This window comes from Lygodium microphyllum, chromosome 28 (genome assembly GCF_053477565.2).
Source record: "Lygodium microphyllum isolate KBCC chromosome 28, Lygodium_microphyllum_v1.1.10, whole genome shotgun sequence".
NCBI lineage: Eukaryota > Viridiplantae > Streptophyta > Polypodiopsida > Schizaeales > Lygodiaceae > Lygodium > Lygodium microphyllum.
This window is the reverse complement of record NC_141162.1, coordinates 98796977-98819392: the sequence shown is the minus strand read 5'-3', so window position 1 is coordinate 98819392 and position 22416 is coordinate 98796977.

The following is a 22416-nucleotide window of genomic DNA, read 5'->3' as shown; positions in this document are numbered from 1 at the left end:
GGAATGAAATTGCTTACTTGTTTGCACTATTTTCCATGCCTTGACTATAAGTGTTTTCATTCTTGTGATCATTGTCGTTATGGTAGACTCGTAACTTGCATAAGAAATTTGACATTATGTGCATGGGTGAGCCTCTGGCTCTTATTCATTCTAATGTTTGAGGACATATGCCCTCTAATCTTTAGGTGGTGTGAAGTATTTTGTTACTTTCATTGATGATTACTCACATAAGGTTTGGGCATACCCCATAAAGAAGAAATTGAAAGTCTTGGCTACATTTCAACATTGGCTTGCTTTTGTTGAGAACCAGTCTATGTATGGGTTGAAATGCCTATGATCTAATAATGGGGGTGAGTATGTATATAAAGCCTTTGATTTGTTTTATGATGAGAGGGGTATTAAGTGTTAGTTGACCACATCGTATACTCATCCCAGAATGGTATGGCTAAGTGCATGAATAGGATGATTTAGGAGCAAGTTTGTGGTCTACTTAGCTAGGCAAGTTTACCACAATATTTTTGGGTTGAGGCGATTACTAATGTCATACAGTTGATTAATCAATCCATAGGCACTGCTGTTGACTATCATGTTACAATGGAAATATGGTCTGGAAAACCTTCATTATATGCTATTTGTGTGTCTTTGGTTATGAGGTTTTTTGCCATAAGCTGAATCCTAAGTCTATGAAATGTATATTTTCTAGCTATAAGCCGAATCCTAAGGATAAACGTAATAAGCCGAATCCTAAGTCTGTGAAATGTATATTTTTAAGTTATGGGGATGCAGCCGAGATGGGCTATCACTTATGGGATCCGTATGCTCAAAAGATCATCCGCATCCATGATATTACTTTTCATAAAGAGAAAATACATATGTAGCTTGAGCAGGTTGTTAAGGTAAGTGGAGTGATATTTCAAAAGGAACCTCTTGTCACTGTATAGCTAGCTAGATAGCCTATAGCAATTGATGCTCCAGTGGTCCACTAGAATCATAATAATAGACAAGAGGTACATGCCTCACAACTTATTTTGTAGTAGCCTAATAGAGATAGACGTTAGCTTGATCGGCCCTTTATGGATTATATTATGGTGATAGATGCTGGTGAGCCTCTCACCTATGATGAGGCCATATGTAAAGGTGATAGTCACTCTTGGAAGAGGGTCATGTAGTCAAAGTATGACTCACCACAGAAAAATCATATGTGGGATTTAGTTCCTTTGCCTAGTAAAAAATATGCTTTGCTATACAAGTGGGTGTACAAGTTAAAGAGTACTCTTGGATAACCCAAGCCATACTATAAGGCCAAATTAGTTGCTAAGGGTTTTAAGTAAGAGCATGGTGTTGAATTTGATAAAGCCTCCTCTCTTATCGTCAAGATGACTACCCTACACTTGGTTTTGGCTTTGATTGAGCAACTCAATTTGGATCTCTAATTAGATGGATGTCAAGACAACTTTCTTACATGGGAACTTATATGATGAGATTTATATGCAGCAATCGAAGGGCTTTGAGAAAAATGGTAGGAAACACCTAGTGTGTAAGTTGAGAAAGAGTATTTATGGCCTTAAGTGGTTTCAAGCTGAGAACTGATTGCTACCTCTCACATAGTCGATGCGCTATCTCTCTCTGCGAGTATAGTAAGGTTACCTCCATGTCCGATCAAGTTGCATCCTCTTTCGAGCACTGCAGTAGCTCCATGATCCAAGTGCAAGATTCAAGTGAGCTCGATCCTCAAGCTTTACGCTCCAAGCTCCATTTCTATGAGCAAGAGAAGAGAAGAGAAGAGAAGAGAAGAGGAGAAGATGGAGAGCTTCTCCACCACAGTCCCTCACCCTCACACACTCACTCCCTCACACTCTCACACTCTCCCTCTCAAGCATCAAGCAAGCAAGCAAGAAGAAGAAGAAGAAGAAGAAGACAGCTACTTTTGGCTATACACAAGAATGAGCTTCTCATTCACTTTTCAACTTTATATACAAAACCCTAAATCCCTTTTGGGGGTCATCCCCTTATCCCCTTTTTTACATGGCTCCCATTGTCCTCCTATCTTCCTATCTCCCTTCTTCCTACTGCCCATCTACCTTTACAATTTGCACGGGTGAGAGCTTGGCGCTCTTACAATAAATCATGGTGCGCCTTGTGCTCTTTTACAAAAGTATTGACTTGCACTTTTTCTTGTGCGCCTTTCTCCTTGATTTAGGACTTTTCTACACTTCTTGTATTTCCAAATTCTTCTTGGCACGCCTTCGAATTCCTTTTCACTTTTTCCTTGGCCTTGTCTTCTACTTTTCGGATTGTCCACATTGTTTGTCTAAGGGTTAACGTTACCCCTCCTAGATGAGTGCCAGTCCCATGGCACTCGATGTCATAGTAGGTAGGAGGCGTTGGTATGCACCAAAGATGTGGGTGGAAGGAGCTGATGTGGTTTGCCTTGGAGGAGTTTTGGTGGTGGTGCAGATGAAGGTCATTGGGGCCACGTTGTTGGCTTGGTTGGCTAGTGGTAGGGTTATTGGAGTTGGTGATAGGGCTATTCTTTGTTGGAAATTACACTCATGGCTAGCATAGGTGTTGATGTTCTGGGAATTTTGCATGCGACAATTCTTTGGTGGGCTTGCATGATGATAAAGGATAATAATTCAGAGTTAAGTGTTGATAAAGAGCTGATGATACTTTCATTGGAGTCTTCAATACCTGCAATTGAAAACCTCTCATATGATCTCTCCCTAGGGGTTAGTGCTAGTCTTCTTATGGTGCACAAGACGTAGGTTGATGAGTTTGGGAGACATGTCAAACTCTAAGCAAGCTGAGAGTATTGTCTTGCACTTGACAACCCAAATTGTGTATAGAGTGTGGTATAGATATTATGTGAGTTCATGTGCATACTTAGATAGTATGTAGTTAGAAGACTGCTAGTCAGGTTTCTCATAGCAATGTGTGGATGAAGCGAGGTTCAATGGGATGGATAAACTTGTCGATGTTGAGGAGAAGTACACTTGAAGACTTCTTGAGACATTATTTGTGCTTTTGACAACATGACGTAGCATAATTGAGCTCATTAATGCCTTAGCTTTTGGTAGCTAATGGCTACTTGTAGTGTTTGAAGAGTATGGTATACTTTCCATGGTCTTGTGTGCCTTGCTTACCACTATTGATTGCAATTGTACTGAGATGGAGTGCGAAAAAGAATTGTGTAAATGGTTCAGGGTGATAGGTCTCCCTAGGTATGTCATGCCCTTGATGTATCCCAAACAATTGTGGGGGATGTGTAAAGGGCTAGGAGACTAGCGACAAAGCTAGTTGACCAAGATCATTGGACGTACCTAATTTGAGGACCCCTAGGTGCTGTGATGTGATCATGCGTGCTTTTTTCTTTCTTTCTTTCTTTCTTTCTTTCTTTCTTTCTTTTGTTTTGTTTTGTTTTGTTTTCTTTTTGTTTTCTCCTTTGTTGATTTCTCTCTCTCTCTCTTTTTTGGATAAAATGAATATAACCAATGCAATACATTGAGGCTATCAGCCTTTCATTTGGATTGAGAAATGTCGAGATCCAAGGCCTGTGAAAAATGGATATTACAAGGATGATTGTGTTACTAGCCTCGATACTAGAGGAATAGTTGTTGTGATGAAGAGATACACTTGAGATTTTGCAAAACTCTTTGTAACATGTGAGACATAGGATCAATTGAGGTAGCAACTGTAGTGAGCTATGCATGGACAAGGGATAGAGCATCTAGCGAATTGAACTCTGGTAGACGAAGAAACGTGGAGCAGAATCCTGCAGACTTGCTCATGAAGAGCCTCACTACCGAGTGCTTTGCCTTCCTCAGGAGATTGATGGGCATTGGATGAGGTGATGTCTTTTTCCTCATCCTGTTGTACATATGTACATGTTATACTGTCTTTTCCTTTTTCTCTCTCACACTAGGGCAGATTCGCCTTTAAGTGGGAGGTTTTTGGGAATAAAGGCGCCTCCGCCTAGCTGCCCGTGTATTACTACACTGACAATACCCACCACTGCACACTGCAGGTGGTGGACACCCATCACAGTCACTTATTCTTTATTCTTTTAGTGACAGTTTGAATAAAGGAAGGCCAGTCCACACATTGTGGTTGTTGGATTTCCCACTTTTGAGTCTCTCTCTCTCTTGGCACTTGCTCTCCATTCGCCATATCTCTCACCGCCAAGCTTCTTCCTCTTGGGTTCCACTTACCTTCCACAAGCTTCAAGGAAGCTCGATCCTCAAGCTCCACGATCCAAGCTCCATTTCCGCAAGCAAGAGAACAGAACTGAAGAAGAGAGGAGAAGATGGAGAGCTTCTCCACCATGGTCCCTCACTCTCACACACTCACTCCCTCACACTCTCACACTCCCTCTCTCAAGCATAATTTCAAGTAGGCAAGAGCAAGAAGAAGAAGAAAAAGAAGAGAGCTACTTTTGGCCACACACAAGAATGAGCTTCTCATTCACTTTTTAACTTTATATACAAAACCCTAAATCCCTGCTTATCCCCTTTTTTACATGGCTTCCATTGTTCTTCTATCTTCCTAGCTTCCTTCCTACTGCCCATCTACCTTTACAATTTGCATGAGTGAGAGCTCGGCACTCTTAAAATAAATCATGGTGCACCTTGTGCTCTTTTACAAAAGTATTGACTTGCATTTTTTCTTGTTTGCCTTTCTCCTTAATTTAGGAATTTTCTGTACTTCTTATGTTTTTAGATTGTTCTTAGTGTGCCTTCGTCTTCCTTTTCACTTTTGCCTTGGCCTTGTTTTCTGCTTTGGATTTTTTGGATTTTACACCTTGTTTGTCTAAGGGTTAACAAGTGAGCACCTAGGGAAGGTGCCACAAGTTTGATGCTTTCATGCATTCATAGGAATATACCTGTAGTGATATGGATCTGTGTTTATACATAGAGAAGGGTCGTGATAGTAGCCTTATGATTTTGTCACTCTATGTGGATGATATGTTAATTATTGGGAGTGCTCATGATGAGCTAGATGCCTTGAAAGGTTAGCTCAAGAAGAGCGTTGAGATGAAGGACATGGGACAAACCTCACATATTCTTGGGATATGCATCCCGTGTGATCACTCTAAGGGTCTCCTTTAGTTGTCACTGTAATGAAAGAGACCTAAGTATCCTAACTAAGAGAGAGAAGAACTGCAAGAGAAGAGGGAGAGGAGAGAGAAAGACAAGAAGAAGAGAGAGAAAGAGGGGAAAGGGAAGAAGAAGAAGAAGAGGAAGAAGAAGCCATGGAAGCTTGAGAAGGTGAAAAGAGTGTTTCTTGATATATTCTGTGATACCTCAAAATACCCTCTTACACCTTATATACCGTCAGTGTGACTGGTATGTTCCCATGCCATGCATCGTACCATTGGCCATGGATGCTGGGCTTTGAAGGAGTCCAAGTTAGAAGAAAGAAACCCGATTGATGCTTAGGCAGGCTTTGCTGTCCTGTTCCCTAGCTGCATGCATTGCAGCACCAACGCCTGCATTGTTCACCATAGACCTGGCATTTTGAGTGTTGAGGGTCGGAGGTACTCCCAACGTCAGAGGGATCAATGGAAAATGAAGGATTGATAGGGTTGATGTATTCCACGAGACATGGAGAGTCAACGTGCTCATTATGTTAATGCCTCAAGTTACAAAGGCATTACATCCTTGGAGTTCTTGTTTCACTACTCCTTGGGACATCATGCGGGTCAGCAATAGTAATAGCAATCATACTTGTGCTATGGTCATGCACTCGTGAGAGATGTGCTATGTCCACACATGATTATGGTGCACCACAAATCCTACAGATCTACTGCAATCTCTTCTTCATCTTCACCTGAATTATTCTCTTCTGTACTTCAGTATTGTGTCCTTTAGCTGGTACTACACCAACATTTCTTGGGGTATACTTGAGTGTCCTTTGAGCTACCCCATGCTCATCTGTACCAGCCACAACATGGGTTATGATGGAACACCATGTTTTGGAAATTGAAGCACTAGTGAGTCTTGTAAAAACAGCAAGTTGCTTCTTTGTTTTAGAGTCCAAGGCTGATCCATCCAAACCACATTTAGATGTAGGATCAGATGGCCATTTTCGAGAAGGTTTTGTTCAGCAGTACTGATGCATCCTTGTGAATGCCATCTGGATCAGGAATTCATTGATAAGGCTTTGAATCAACGACTATTGGTGCAAATTTTTCCATTCAATGAAATTGGCAATTGGAATCTTGATGTCACAAATAGTCTTGAAGTTGGAAAGGAAAATTTTGTGACAACAGCCACATGATGCATAGAAGATTTCAGACAAAGCTGCTTTACTATTGTCAGTTCTGAAAGTGCTTTCCTTTGCCTCTCAAAGCAGGATAATTGAGATGGAGTATTTGAATTAAGGACCCAAGTCCTTGAAAATCACTTTGAAAATTTTTAAAAGGATTTGATCTGGAGTGCCTCCCTTGTCAACTCATCAAGATGCTGCTATGGTAAGATGAGCGTCTGCTAGAGGACATGCCTTGGAGTTGACAACATCTGAACCCATTTACAGTAGCAGAGAAGCTGATCAACTCATCCCAAGTACATGGTAATGAGTGGGTTTGCTTGTGCCCTAAATTCCTACATGATGCAGAGGTCGAAGTCAAACTCCCTAGGGGCTGCAATAATGGAGATTGTCATTTGGGCCTTGAATACAACTCAACATCTCTAAAAACCCTGGTTATTACCAAGTAGTTGGTAGCACTTCTTTATCAACAGAGAAGGCACAGTTGGAAACTACCTTGTCAGGCTTATTACCTAAGAAAAGCAGGTTTGGAAACGTCTTTGTCAGATCTCAGGTCAATGCAGGCAGAACTGTCTAGTCAGCTCAGAGTGGCACTATTTTGAATGCGAATCTGCAAGTCTTTGACGCAGTTGGCTGCCATGGTTTGCAAATTGAAGTAATCAATGGATATGCAGGCTACATGATAATGTCACATACCATGCTGTTCATTTTGGAATGAAATGGTTTTCTCACTATTATCATTGCCAGGCCACATAGTCAATCTTCTAAGTTGGTCTGACTTTTGTGAGATGGGATGATGGTACAACAGTAGCAGGTTTGACTTCTGTGTGAGACTCCTAGATGAGTGAACAAAGTATGTAGAATAGAGATTGCTATGATGTCCATTGACTAATCAAATGTGAGCTGAGGCTAAAGCAGAAGCAAGAGTTGTGCTAGGTTGAGGCGACACCATGCATAACATGCATAAGATGGAGGAAGTTTCTGAGGTAATTCAGCAACAATCAATGCAATCACACCAGCCTTTTGAGGTGCAATGGCAGCCTTTTACCCAATAGCTTAAACAACCATTAGCACATTACAAGCAACAATAGTTGCATCAAGAGTCTGGACAACAACATAACGATTATGTTTATGCCAAATTTGGTCATACATGTTGTGTACCTTGCCACGAACATGGATAGCTTGATTATTATGGGCAGTAGCCTGGGCCTTCCCATAGACATACTGGGAAGTATTACTATGGAAATCATCAAGAATCCTATGACTTTAAGGATCAGCAGCATGCATATGGAGATTCTTATGCCATGCAACCATATGGGCAGTTGCCTCATGGAGACCCTGATGCAATGTAGGAGTGGCAAGCAAGTGATTATGACTGACATCATGCCGATACCTATGCTCATGGACTTGCCAATCATCATACTTATGGTCAGCCTAGGATGCAAGGACACTATTGTAGTCATGTTGGACAGTCATCATGCAATATTGGGCTTCATGTTTATGGGCAACAATATGGCCAAGGTTTTGGTAGTAGGCAACAACAAATAGATGTATTTGGGCAGCAGCATGAACATTTTTGTGACATGCATTCTCATAGAGATTATGGATAGCATGACCAATGTTGTGGGATCAATGATCAAAGGCAGCATGCTTATGACGGTTATGTGTGTGATGCGCAGCAGGGCTATTATCACCACATGCAGTATGGACAGCATGAGTATCATTATGAGCAGCAGCCACATTGGTATAACCATCCATATGGACAGCATGAGCATTATGGTCATGGGCATGGAAAACCATTTGTTGTACATGAGCAGTAAGATGACTATGAGCAGCATGTCAGAACTATTACTGAGCTGACCAATGGTGATGAGCATGTGTGTAGATTTCTATCTAAGGCTAAACGTATTAGACACCTTACTAGTGATACGATACGGGAACTACATACTCCGAGCTTATGCTATCGATGTGCTAAGCCGATATCTTGTGATCATCAAGCCACATGCATGGCAAAGACAGCAAAAATACTCTTGATATTAGAATATTATGATCCAAAGGATGGAAAAGATCTTGCTGAGGACCATTTTGGTGCGGGTAAAAAACAAGACCTTCAGTTCAAGAAAGAAGATCATGGGCAACATGTGGATTTGGATGATCATGACCCCATGCGGGAGCCCCTTCAGTCCACAGACCTGCAGTTTGAATGCTTGGACGTCACTAAGAATGCAGGGTCCATGCACTTAGGGGCTGATGCAGTCCATGCAATGGTGACTTCAGCCTCATATGCTTCAGTCACATATAGAGCATGGTGATGCCTGAGAGGCTTATGGAAGAGCTAGTGAATACCACCATGCTGATCATGCTTCCAGCTGTACTTGACTTTGACCTTATGGAAGCTTATCCAATGCATGGCAGCAATACCACTTTCCCTTTTGATCCAGGTGGCTACAGGCCGACCTTGACCCTCTGCATAGACTAGTACTATTCTTGAATATTAGGCAATCTTTTACTAGATCTATGTCGAGGACCCCCCCAGCAACTATCTTTTGCCACTTGTAATGTTGTACAGAGTAGTACTCTGCAGCCCACTACTTGGCTATACCAATAAGTCCGATCTTTGTTTTTGAGGACAAAAACTTCATTTTGAGTGGGGATGGATTGTAATGGAGGGGAAATACTTAGTTCAGGTTGACCTAAGTATAAAAGGTGTAAGGAACACTACATAGGTACCATTTTTGAAAAATACAAATCTGTCTCTTCACCTTCACCTTCAGCTCCCATGGCTTCCCTCCTCTCTCTCACCTCTTTCTCTCTCTTATGCCTATCTTTCTCTCTCCTCCCTTTCTTCTTCTGCACTCTTTCTCTCTCTTCTCTCTCTTAGTTAGGTTAGCTAGATCCCTTTCATTAAAGTCACAAAGGAAATACATCCAAAAAGTTCTTGAGTGGTTTCATATGTAGGATGTTAAGCCTATTGGATGTCATGTGAAGGTTAATCATGCCAATTGTTTGCAGTTTGATGAGTAGAAGGCCGAGACAGCCAAGATCCCTTATGCATTTTTAGTGGGCAATTTGATGTATGCCATGATAGCCACTTGTCCTAACATAGCATTTACAGTGGGAGTTGTGGCATGCTATATAGTTACACCTGGTAGGCGGTATTGGGATGCCATGAAGGGTATCATGAGATACCTTAAGGGCACTTACAGATAACCGCTTGTCCTAACATAGGATTTACAGTGGGAGTTGTGGCATGCTATATATCTACACTTGGTATTCAATATAAGGATGCCATGAAGGGTATCATGAGGTACCTTAAGGGCACTACATATATGTGCATATGTTGTGGTGGCCAAGATATAGGAGTCGTGGGGTGTAAAAATGCATAATCCTATTTGCTATAGACATAGAGTATATTTCAGTGATTGAGGCTTACAAGGAGGTTCTCTGGTTAGCCGTCTAGTGGGGTGGTAGGACCTTGGTATCATTCATGTGGTCCCTATACTATATTCGAATTCTATGAGTGCTATTTAGTTACCTAAGAATTCTGTCTTCCATGAAAATAAATAGCATATTGAGGTACAACTATATACATAAGTCTTTGGAAAGCGGTTGGTGCATTCATCAAGCCAAGAGGCATGACGATGTAAGCAAACACCCCCATTCAATTGTAAAGGTAGTATTGGGCCAATAAATTGTTTACACTTGCACCTATTTATAGCCCAAAAAACCATTCAAAAAACTATAAGCTTCCTTTTTTGTTAGATATTCAATCATGTGGTCTATGTATGGTAGTGGATAATGGTCTCTTTTAGCTACAATATTTAATTTCTTGTAATTAATGCATACTTAATTTTTTTCTCTTCTTCTTGCCTACCACGATGATGGGTGATACACAGTCTATATAGTCAATCTTGTAAATGTATGCTAATTTTTATAGTTTCTCAACCTCTTCTCACATGTGATTTGCATATCAAGGATTCGTTGGGTAGGCTCATTGCTTGGTAGGCCTAGTATTTGATTTCAAAGGAATAGTATGCATCAGCACTTGAGGTGGAATTCCCTTGAGGTCAAAGTAATTCCAAGCAAAGACATCACAATTATCAGGATCTAAAATGGGCTCAAAATTGGCTCTATGGATCTAGTCAGCGAGCCTCCTATACTCACTAAACCACCCTCACGCCTCGTAGCCGCCAGGAGCATCTAGAGGCTCTACACTACTCTAAATAAATCAGGTGCTTGTATCAATCGCAATCTAATGATTTTCCCTTTCCCAACTCCAACAAAGGGGGCATGCCAACATTCAAGTGATCAATACCTTGATTCACATATATGAAGAGCTTCCTCCAGCAGAATGTTGTGGCACACCTATGACTCTCTTACACCCTAGGGATTCGCCCCAGGATGCATCTTCTTACACATAGAACATGAACGTAATAGAGTCCTCTCATAATATAAACCGTGATGATCCAAGAGACTGTATATATTCCTCACTTAATCAATTTTCCCAAGATATTGCACTAATCTACAACAAAGGAAAACCTTACATTCTCAACATTGGTCATCACCTAGACATATAATTACCATGCATCCAGGAATTTATCTTCTGATACCATATTTAAATTGCATATGCAAAGTGTATGGCACTCCATAGTCAAACAACTTAACTAAAAACTAGCCAACGTGAAGTGCACAAACAATCTTTTCATATTTTCTTTATATTCGTGTCATGTGGTATCGCTAAGAAACATCATTAGGCTAACTCTCATGCTATTGAACCCCTTAAGACTTATATAAAATATGGACTATATGCTAAGATATGCAAAGAAACTAGCAACTTAATCAAATGTCTTTCCATTTCAGTCCCACACCCCCTACCATCTAGATTTAGATTGCTTACGCAAATGTAGGAGATTTCGTGTCAATTTTCTATAGGAACAAGTCCCAAACACACACTTTAAAATATAAATAAAGGCAAATGGAGGCAAACCCTCATGCTTTATCTTCATTACACATTCACAAATATTCTTTTAGTTTTTTATAATTTTTAATATACAAAAATAACATTTCCTTCATTTGACATTTTTCCATGAATTTTTTTCATTTATTTCAACATAAATGATTTATCTTTTAATTTTTTTAAATTTGTATGACTTATATAAAGTGTGATCCATAAGCATACTCATTTTCATGCCATATGAACAGCATTTGATCTCAAAACCCAAGAAAACCATCATTTTTTATCAACAAATCTCGTGTTTTGAATTTTGTGATTTTATTATTTTTCAATATATGTGAAGAAAAATGAATGAATTTTTGGAATTGCAAACATTAGCAAACATGTTTCAATCATTTGCAACCATCTTTCCATCATATGCACTAAGGATTCATCATTAAAATTAAATAAACATTGCTTACTCGAAAAAGCGCATACGTATGTCTTGTATTTCGAGGAAATGGAGCCCTAGATGCTATTTTCCGTTGTGACACATCCAAATTACATGATGTTCTACATGCCATTACGCTTTCAAACTATCGTCCATCCTTGATTCGTCAAATCATCCTTCCCTCCATCTCTCTCTCTCTCTCTCTCTCTCTCTCTCTCTCTCTCTCTCACATAAACAACCATATGAACAAGGAACAAAGAGGAGAGAGAAATATGAGAGAAATACTGAGATTGGATCTTGCTAATTACTACATCATTATTCTCGATGAGGATCAGAGCAATGGAGAGCGAGAAAATGGTGGAACTTAGGCCCAAGAGGGTGAGGATGATCTTGACAATCACCAAAATGGCTTTGTTTAAATGGAGGAAGGGGCCCTGAAAGAAACCTGCACCCTCCCCCTCCCCCTTCGTGCAGCCATCTCATGACGAAACCACTAACTCCTCAAGTAACTAGTTCAAAAATTTCAAGTTCATGCTTGCGCATAAGTGGTTTTGATCCAGTTGGAGGGGCAAATAGCTTCGAAATTGCGATATGACTGGATGGATGACTTCTGGCATTGAAATCTATCACCTTGGTCTCTGTCTCATGCTTTCTGGCTTTTGGATCCCATAGTAGCTACTTCATAACACCAAACCTTGCAGCCATTAATGAGGTGTCAAACAGACTTCAATTGATAAACGGGGACACTTGCATTGGATTCCTGGCATCGAAATATATCTAGGAAAACTCTAGCTCCTTGATCCATAATCATTTCATTTTACATAAAAAATTTCCTATTTTACAGGTCTCGGGCTTCTTTTGTACTTGAAGTTCTTGAACTCTAGCTCCTTGATCTGTAAGCGTTTCATTTTGCACCAAAAATGCCTCTTTTATGGGTATTGGGCATCTTTTGTACTTGAAGTTTGGCTTATATACCAATAATTGCATAAGAAAAATAGTTATAGGAGGGATTTGACCCCTTCATCCTTACTACTATCCATGTCTACTATCTTGTTGGGACATGAGCTACCTACTCTCCAAATATATACATATATTATAAAGAATTTAACAATATAATTTGAAATTAGTAATTCAATACAACTAAAGTTAGATTGCATAGGAAAAATAGTTTTAGGAGAGATTTGACCCCTTCATCCTTACTACTATCCATGTCTACTATCTTGTTGGGACATGGGCTACCTACTTTCCAAATATATACATATATTATAAATAATTTAACAATATAATTTGAAATTATTAATTCAATACAACTAAAGTTAGCCTAATATTTACTTGTGACCATACATGTACATATGATAGAAATGAATGCTCAATATTGCATGCGTCTATGTGGTTCATGCGGGTCTCACTCCTGAGGAAAGGTTGACTATCGCAAGCCATGAGGATCCCCATGTGAATATGTAAGTGTGGTGTGTGGGCTAAGAGGAAGCCCCTCCAAGGTGAGAATTCCACTCTCAATGGCCCATTATATGAACTATCTTGCAACTTATGACAAACTCACACAAATTGAGGATCTGCACCAGTGAAAATATATGCAATCACATGGGCCTTTGTTTTCTTGTGTCAACCTACACACACACACACACATCTCTCTCTCTCTCTAGAATCAAGTGGCTATCCCAGTGGTGTGCCATTATCAACCTGCTAACTCGGGTTCACATCTTCCTTTTCTATTCCTATACTAAATGATTGTGTAGATGTAGGAATTGAAATCAAGACCATCTAGTCACTATGAGGTCACCATGTGTCAACTTAACCAATTGAGTAGTACCCATTTGCTCTCTCTCTCTCTCTCTCTCTCTCTCTCTCTCTCTCTCTCTCTCTCTCTCTCTCTCTCTCTCTCTCTCTCTCTCTCTCTCTCTCTCTCTCTCTCTCTCTCTCTCTCTCAATGCTTACTTAAAGCTAGAAAGAAAATAACCACAACCAACATTTACTTACATTTAATCATTCACCCTAAATCAACGTGGAAGTATTCACAGAGAAGTAAAGAAATAAACAAAAGAAGGAATCTTACCTCTTGGCTTGGGAACATGGAAAAATGAGCTGCCTACATAGATTGTGTCATTAACTCTAGATCAACATAGAAGTATGCATCTCATATGCATAAAGCAAGGAAGAAAAATAAATGAAAAAATGGAAGGAGAAGAAAATATGGAAGAAGGAAGCTTATCTCTTGGCTCAAGGATGTAGCAAAATGAGCGATATGGGGTAAGTTTTGGTGTAGTACTTTTAAACAAGCATCAAAATTTGTTGGTGTTCTCTTTTAAATTGCATCGATATGTGCATCGATATATGCATAATTAAATACAGATGGAAATACCAATGAGAATTCCTACTCAAATATTAACACACATACCAAGGTCCCATTTTTTAAAAAAAATTGATCAAAATTTGGCATTCAAATGCCTCTTATCCCTTGTAGTATGAGCATCAATTAGAGCTTCTTGGAGGATTTGGATATGTGTATTAGCTACATGCTCTTTTTGGTATCTATGAAGGATAGATTGATGGCTAATATGTGGTCATGATTGCCCCATAGTAAGGTGTGTAAAGCCTTACTTAGCTATTATTCAATTAATTAGTATGTTATGAAGCCTTAATTAGTATGTTATATCATTTTAATACTTACTAATGTAGCTACTATATTTGATGGTTACTATTAAATAATTAAGTAAGATCTATTTCTAGCTCAACAACTATTATTAGAAATATTAATGCAACTAGTTTATTCTTATAGTCAATACTTTAGTTATTGGCTTGTCATATAGTATTGCAAATATGATGATTATCATTGATATTTATTACATGGCTACCACCATTGCCTAAGTTGGTAGATCTTGTTAGTGTAACACAATTTGTATTATTCATTTCTCATAAAGAAGTCCATTGAAGCTTGTGAAATTTCAATGAATGCTAAGAGCTATAAGTTTCATAGGGGTTGGGCTCTAGAGTTACCTTATCAAGAGTTTAGCCAAAGAAGTTGTGCTATTCATATTCGGAAAATGGGTAGATTATAAGTAGAATAATTAAACCTTATCCCTACCACTATAGTCCACCAACTCATTGAGGGGAGCTTCAATGGTGCCATGATTCAACTATAGCTTTCCCTTTCTTCCATTCATTCACCATTGTCACCACTAGAAAAGAGGGGGAGAAAGAAGAATAATAGAATGTAGGAGAGGACAAGGGAAGCTTCTCCAAGCTTACATATACACACACACACACACTCTGTCCCTCCCTCTACACGAGTAAGAATATGGAAGGACTAGATATGGTAGAAGAGGTGCACAAGAAAGAGCCTTTAATAAATCATGTTATGTGTGAATAAACCTTTGAAAAATCCATAATAATAAATTCACTCTATATGAACAAGCACTCGAGTACAAATTAAGCACTTATTTGTCTACGTGTGAATAGAAAATACTCGGAATTTCTTTCATGTAGAAACAAAGGCTTAAGAATAACTTCAAGAATGCTAGAAATAAACAGGGAATGCCATATGTTGGAACAATAACTTTAGAGCAAAGGGCCATTTTTAGCCTGAAAGAAGAAGTAGAGGGAATAACAATCTTGCATTTTACCCAGATGAGACCATTTTTAAACTAATAATGGGAGTTGGAAACTAAAATGGGAAAATTTATTCTTTTTCTCAAAACTCAATTTATATGTTTGATCGATCAATGTTATGGCAAATAACATTCCACCAAAGCAAAGCTTTATCCATCAAATAATTGGTTGTGCACTTGATTTTATCTTCTTGGGAAAAGCTTCTTCATCAAGTAATCATCAAGCAAGCCCAACCAAGAAAAAATAAAATTTCCATCATTTTTTCCATCAAATTTAGAAAAATTAAAAGACTTATAGACTATTTTTTGGTCCTTCTTAAATTTTTGTGCCCGTCAAATACATCCTTCAAAATCTGAGCAATATGATCATCTTCGTTTTGAGCCATAGAATTTTGTTGATATTCACGCTCATGAAGTCCTCTCATGAGTAGAAGCAAGAGGATGGGGACAAAAAGCCTCGTCCAGAATCACCCACACACACACATTGCTGGAACACATGCTTTGTAAATTACTCAATATTTTAAGATAGAATAATCTTCTATATTATTTATGGTTCATGATGTGGAGCAACCTGTTAACCTCCTATTGTATTTAACTTTTTGATAGCATATGCAGTTGGGCCCTTATATTGCCATGTTCTACCTTATCCAAGGGATTCTCTATTGATCAACTCCTTTGATCTCCATTTCACCATTATCAACCTTGATAGTGCTACTTTCAAAATAATTCAAATTTTGAAAAACTTCTCCTTTTCTACTTAGAATCTTATATAGGCTCAAAGTATACCACATCGCTCTCTCCAACCCAAATAAACATATTAAATTGATGACTTTATTATAAAGTCTAGATTATTTAATCAAGGAGGATGAATGCAACCTTAACTAATGGGCTTACATGTCAAAGGGGATTATCAAATATCCCCTTATACATACTAATACTATGTTCAAAGAAGAAAAACCAAAGTCGAAGAGAAGAGTGGAAGTAGGTACTCCTTCCCTTAATGATTGAATTCAAAGAAAAGCCATGCTGGCATTAGATTATGATAAAAAAGAGTAAAAGAGATTCCATTGGGCCTTCCTTTGGTCATATCTATGGTAGTATGGACCGATTTCCCCATGACCAAAGTTGCCCCATGGGTGAAGGCAACACCATCCTTCATGCTTATGTTCTTAAATGGAGGATAATGGTTAAAAAGCTCTCATAGATCCTACTTAGCTAAAATACTTCAGATTTCCCCCTATGCCCTTTGTGGTTCCAATGTGGAGGAAAGTCAAGAAGTGTCAAAAAATGCAAAAGGAAAACTTTATTTGACAATCATGGCAGTCCACCCAATGAATGCATGAAGATAATTGAAGGGGAGCTTTAGTCTATCCTTAGTTTAGATCTATGATATAATCCATGTTTCCTTCAAATTACTTTGAAGCTAATGTTGAATTTCTAAGCATCAATGGGAAACACCCAACTAGGTTAAAGGGGATGATCAAGGCTCATACTTTGATGCATTCATTCTAACATGCATGGTAGAGGTCTAAATTCAATCTTGTAGACACCAATCATGGTCATATGGTGTTGTTAATCTCACCACCCCTATACCTAGTGAAATGTGGTTGTTATTATTATGAGAAAATATTTATCTATTGTAGAAAGAGACTTCTCTATTCTTGTACATGATAGGATATCATCCTCATGCATAAAACTATCCTAAATGGCCCCCTAAGAATGAGTTGTTTTAATCCAACTGATGCAAATCCCCATATGGCATCTATGTCCCTGCAAAATCCATTAAGCCAAATGACAATAAGCACAACTCCAAATTTCTTTATGAAGTCTTCATTTACTTGAGGCCATTTATCAAATGCTAATTCAATATTACATGACATAAACTAGAATAAGAATAATTTGATCCTATGGTTTGACTGCATGTAAGTACATAATGCACAATGTTGACTTAGTATTTTAGGACAATTCATTAAGTGATTCAATGCTATTATTTTTCAAATGGATAGAATGGAAGGCCATGACACTATAAAAGCATCTCTAGTGGAGAGGAGTGCAACAATTCCTTTTTGGTTGAAGCAGTTCGGTCAGTTTGCTAGGATCCTATTCATTTTTAGGTCTTCTGTGGAGAGACCCACTTCCCTTGACAATAGCATATAATCCTCCTTTGTCATTTGGTACTCCAATTTGGAAATGGTTTTTTTCATGATTTGCTTGAGTGCTCTCTAGTGAGCTGCAAATTTCTTCTAAGATTTTCAATCGCATCCCTTTCATTTTGTTCTATCACACTTTTAGCAACATATTGGTAAAAATTTGCTACTAATTCTACATCATCTCCTCCACTACTCTAGCCCTTTCTTTTGCCAAATTTTTCTCACATTCTAATTGTTCCAATTTCATGGCCAAATCAAGCATGGGTTCTCCATTTTCTCCCATTTCTACTGCATGGTTAAGATTCCCAATGTTAAACATTGCTTCTTCCAAGCTTGACTCAACTCTATCCTTTGCTACATTTCATAATCTAGTTGGTTAGAGTTGCTTATAATTGTGTAACAACCTTGATATTTTATTGGGAAACCTCATTACCTTTATACTTCCATGTTTTGCATCATTGTTGGTTTTCTTTGCTTTCTCTAGCTCCCTCTTTAACTGTTGTTGTAGTTATGTTGCTGTGTTTAGTTGCCCTTCTGGTTGAGCCTTCTCCTTAATGGGGAAAATTTGCTTTCTAGTTGTAGTCTATTTTCTCTCTCCTCTTTACATTGTCTTGGAACTTCTTTAGCCTTAAGTATTTCTAATTTCTTTTTCAAGTGAATGACTTCCTAATCGCCTTTTGCGGGTATGCTACGTGGGCCTATTTTTCCCTTTCAAGGGCAGCTAAAGCAACCTTTCTTTCCTTATCCAATTGGTCCCTTTGGTCCTCTAGTTCTTTCAAAATGGACTTTAAATTCTTATATAGGGGTTTGCAAAAATGGAGACATGGAGGTCAAGGATCCTTCAATCCTAGGCACCTTAGATGCCCTTTGTTTACATTTTGTATGTGTGATAACTACTAGCCTTTTAGCACCTATAGTTGTGACTTCTTCCAATCCCACTTAGGGGAGGGCTAAAATTTGTGCTCCCAATTCATATACCATGTCTTCCAATATACTCTTAGAGTTTTCTTTTTAGGCCACTAGGATGGATGGCATAATGATCATGATGAGAGCTAGTGGAGGTTCTAGCAATGCCTTGCCCTTGCATGTCACATTAGTGGAAGTTATGAAGTTCCTATTGTACTTGAGCTTTACCTTAGCTAGTTTCTACTTTTGTTAGAATCCCAAAATTAGGACTCATGAGCACTAATTATTTGGCCCTTGTTGGCTGCTCTACTAACATTTTGATAGCTTGAGCAAAATCCTTAGCTTCTTTTCTCATCAGCTCCTCCTCTTCCTCTTGTTGTGTTTTCCCGTGTTTCTCCTCCTCACTTTGGGATTCCTTGTTAGATCTTTCTATAGCCTCTTTATCTTTGGATGTAGCCTTCCCTTTTTTTGGTGCTAGATTAATGATTATCTTTCTTCTTTCCCCCTCATCAGAGGTTGCTAATCTTGGTTACTTTGGTTGTGCTAGCTATTGTTATTGTAGGGTTTCAATTCCAACACATTGTGTATCTTGAATTCTTTTCCTTCTCTCTTCTTATGTTCATTCTTATGGTTGTGAATGTGAGGTTTCTCTTGTTGTGCACATTGGTTGGTTCACTTCTACTTCCCCAATAGGGCTTCACTTAGAAGCTTGGCTTGATGTTTTGTTACTAGTTCCCTACCGTGCTTTAAGCTTCAATTGAGTTTTTGTGTGTTTTTCTGCAACTCTTTTTCCTCTTGTAGTTTCCTTTACTACCTCTTCCCCTAGCTCTTATGCAAGCTCTTGCCTTAATGTTCCTTCTAGCATGGAAGTCACTTATTGCACTGATACATTAGGAGGTTTTTGTGATACACACATTTCACCTGATGATTGTCACATCTCAAATTTGACTTCAATTTCAATGTAGAGCTCATGATTATTTGCTCTATTATATGCCCATCTATGTCATAGTTGATTGTTTCAAGTTCATTTTCTAAGGCTTCTCCCTCAAATTTCCAATTACTGTAATCCCTTTTAGTATTTGCGTTATTGGAAGATTCATGATCAAATGGCATATTATGGTGTAGAGTGTCACTCTAATCTACAAGGGTCCACGTACACAGAAAGTCCAAGCATCTTGGTCCACTTCCACTTATGAGTGTGCAAGAGTTCTTCAAGTTTTTTCAAGTTAGTGCTAGGATCGTTTCATAATTTTTCCTTCAAAAACTCCAATAGTTTCATTAGTTCTAGTTTATTGGCAGGTATTGATAGGTCAAGTGAGGAGTTATGTTTAAACTTCTTGCCAACATGTAGATTGGGACTAAGGGTAGGGAATTGTTTGAGAAAATCACTACCCCATCTTGCTTTCCTTGGTTTCTCACCCTATGCATTGGTTATTATAGTCATCATCATCATAAAAGAAGGGTAAATTGATGGTTTTGTAAGGATGTGCATCCAATCTATCTCATCATCACATTAGGAGAGGTAATTTACTTTGTGAGCGGGCCATATGTAGGTGAGGTTTTAGTGTCACCCCCTTCAACATGGCTAAGATGGCATCTAGGTCAATAGGCAAAGTTTTCCATGTATCCATCTCAATTCTCCATGTGATTGCCAAAGAACATCATGCCATTATCCCAATCCTCAATTGCATTACTTTCTCCTCATTCATAATCTACCAAGCAGGATATTGTAATCAACTCTCTTCATGACAATAAAGCTTACAGAGAATTGAATATCTATGATCTTTATTGGCCAATCCTTCAGTGCCCTAAAATGTCTAACTTTCATTTCATTGGCCAATGTGGAATTAAAGCAAACTATTTCAATAGGTGGGCTACTCCAAGCTTGTAAATTTGCATGGTTAAGCATGTTAACTCCTACAATGTCAACTAATGCTTTCATAGTTGTGTTACCCAATGCTATGATTGAGAGAATCACATACATCTCCATTCCTTCCTAATAGGCCTTAATTCGTAGAGTTCTCGACACATGATTTAGAGTTAGGCTTGGTATAAGTGTTTTAGATTTATGTCCTTAAATTACTCCTATTCTTGGTTGTAATGGTCCTTCTATCCATTCCTTCAATGCTTTGTAAAGTGTAGGGCTTTGTTTCAATACGTGTACGAGTGGTAGTGAGACAAGTGTTGAGGTTAATGTGGGAAGAAAACTCACATCCAACCCTTCCTACTCACCCCTCCTAATGCTTTTGTCTCCATTGCTCAAAACCTAACTAGTGGTGCTAAGCTATATTGCCACTTGGCTCATGATTAGGTACTTTAGGCAATTGATTTCCTTGTGGTACGATATATGTGGGGGATGAAGGTGGGCTCATACTTGTGAGAATAGGTAGTTTGTTTTCCACTATTGGTTATATATCTAAGAGATATGCCAATGCTTATCTCACCCAAATTCTAACATTTTCTACTATTTTCGAGTACTACTTTGGGTTAGGTACCCTCTAACGTTTGCACTTTCTTTTTTCTTCTTTGTTGGAGTAGATGTTTCTAATTTTGCTGTAGGGACTTATTTTCCCTTAGTTATCATTATGGTGATGTTCCTCTTCAATGTGAATTTTGCTTTAGCTCCCTTTTTTTCTTCTTTTGATTTTTTTTCTCTATTGAGGATATATATAGTTGTTGGACCTTGACATTGAGATGCTAGCTTCACTTCACTTGAGATCTAGTCATTAGGTCTAGGGGTATTGGAGTGATATTATCATCCAGTGCTTCAACATTGAAAAGACTAACTATGATTTGTTTCATGGACACCCACGAATGTGGAACACATGATTCCTAGAGGACTGGGGCCATGGTCTAGTCTTCCTAGGAAATAGGAAGGACATATTACGAATAGAAATGGAAACTCAGAAAATATCTCTAGTTACACTAGATGCAATTCCCATATGTTACTAGGAGATGCTAACTTCCCCCCTATTCAATATCCTCTCATAAAATACATTCCATTCCCCAAAGACGAGCATGATTGGGTGTACATTCTTACCACTCTTTAGTTACCATTGAGGGAGGAATATGAATATCTAGAAGCTCATGAATGCTTGAGTGAGCGGGGAGCACAAGATCCTATTATTCAAATGATGAATCCTCAACTAGATTGTATCTTACTATCTCTCTTTATGATGGCCCTTGACTCAGTGTCACAAATCATTACCAAGAGTTATCATATTCCACCCAATGAGCTTGAATTGTATAAACTATTGAGCTAGTATGTGGCCATGTTTTGTGGGCAAACTAAAAGCCAATCTCTTAATCTTTGAGGAGTTACTCAATAACCCCACTTGGCAATGGACTAACCTCCATCAAGTCATGTTTGACTATTGGAACAACCTCTTTGTCTCCCTAATGCATGAGTAGGGGTTTGACTTGAAGGACAAAAGCAAGGAGTCTATGGATGATGAAGATGACAACAACATAGATGAAAACTCAAGCAATTACGATACTAATGGTCGAATAATAGAGTAGATCTTGGTTGATCCAAAGCCCTCACATATAGAAGTTTTGCTCATTGATGCAAGAGCAATCAAGAACTTCAGTGGGTTGGAGTAGCTAGAGGTATTAGACTATAAGAAAATTGGATATTAACCTTTCTGTTCTGAAATACTCTTGGTTGAAAAGGACAAAGACATAGTCTTTGATGTGAAAGGTGAAGGGAAGATGGAAGCACAAGTGGAAGCAAGAAGAGAGAAAGAGCTATGAAGGTTCAAGCAAGAAGAGAGAGACTAGTATGTGGCAAATCCAACAATCACAATATGTGACCTACCTTCCCTCATTCTATTGCCACTAAAAGAAAAATAAATAAATTGAAAGTGATGGGCACCCACCACCTGCAATGTACATGAGAGTAATGTATACAAGTGTAACATACCCGCCTTTGTTACGTGACAAGTAACATTTTAGTAGTCGCCCAGAGTTTACCTTCCAACTGTCACCATTTGTACTATAACCAGAATGATCGGATTTTGTCTGACTTTATAACCTTGGGTCTACCCCGCAGGGGAAGTGTCCAGCTATTACCCATGGAGGACCAAC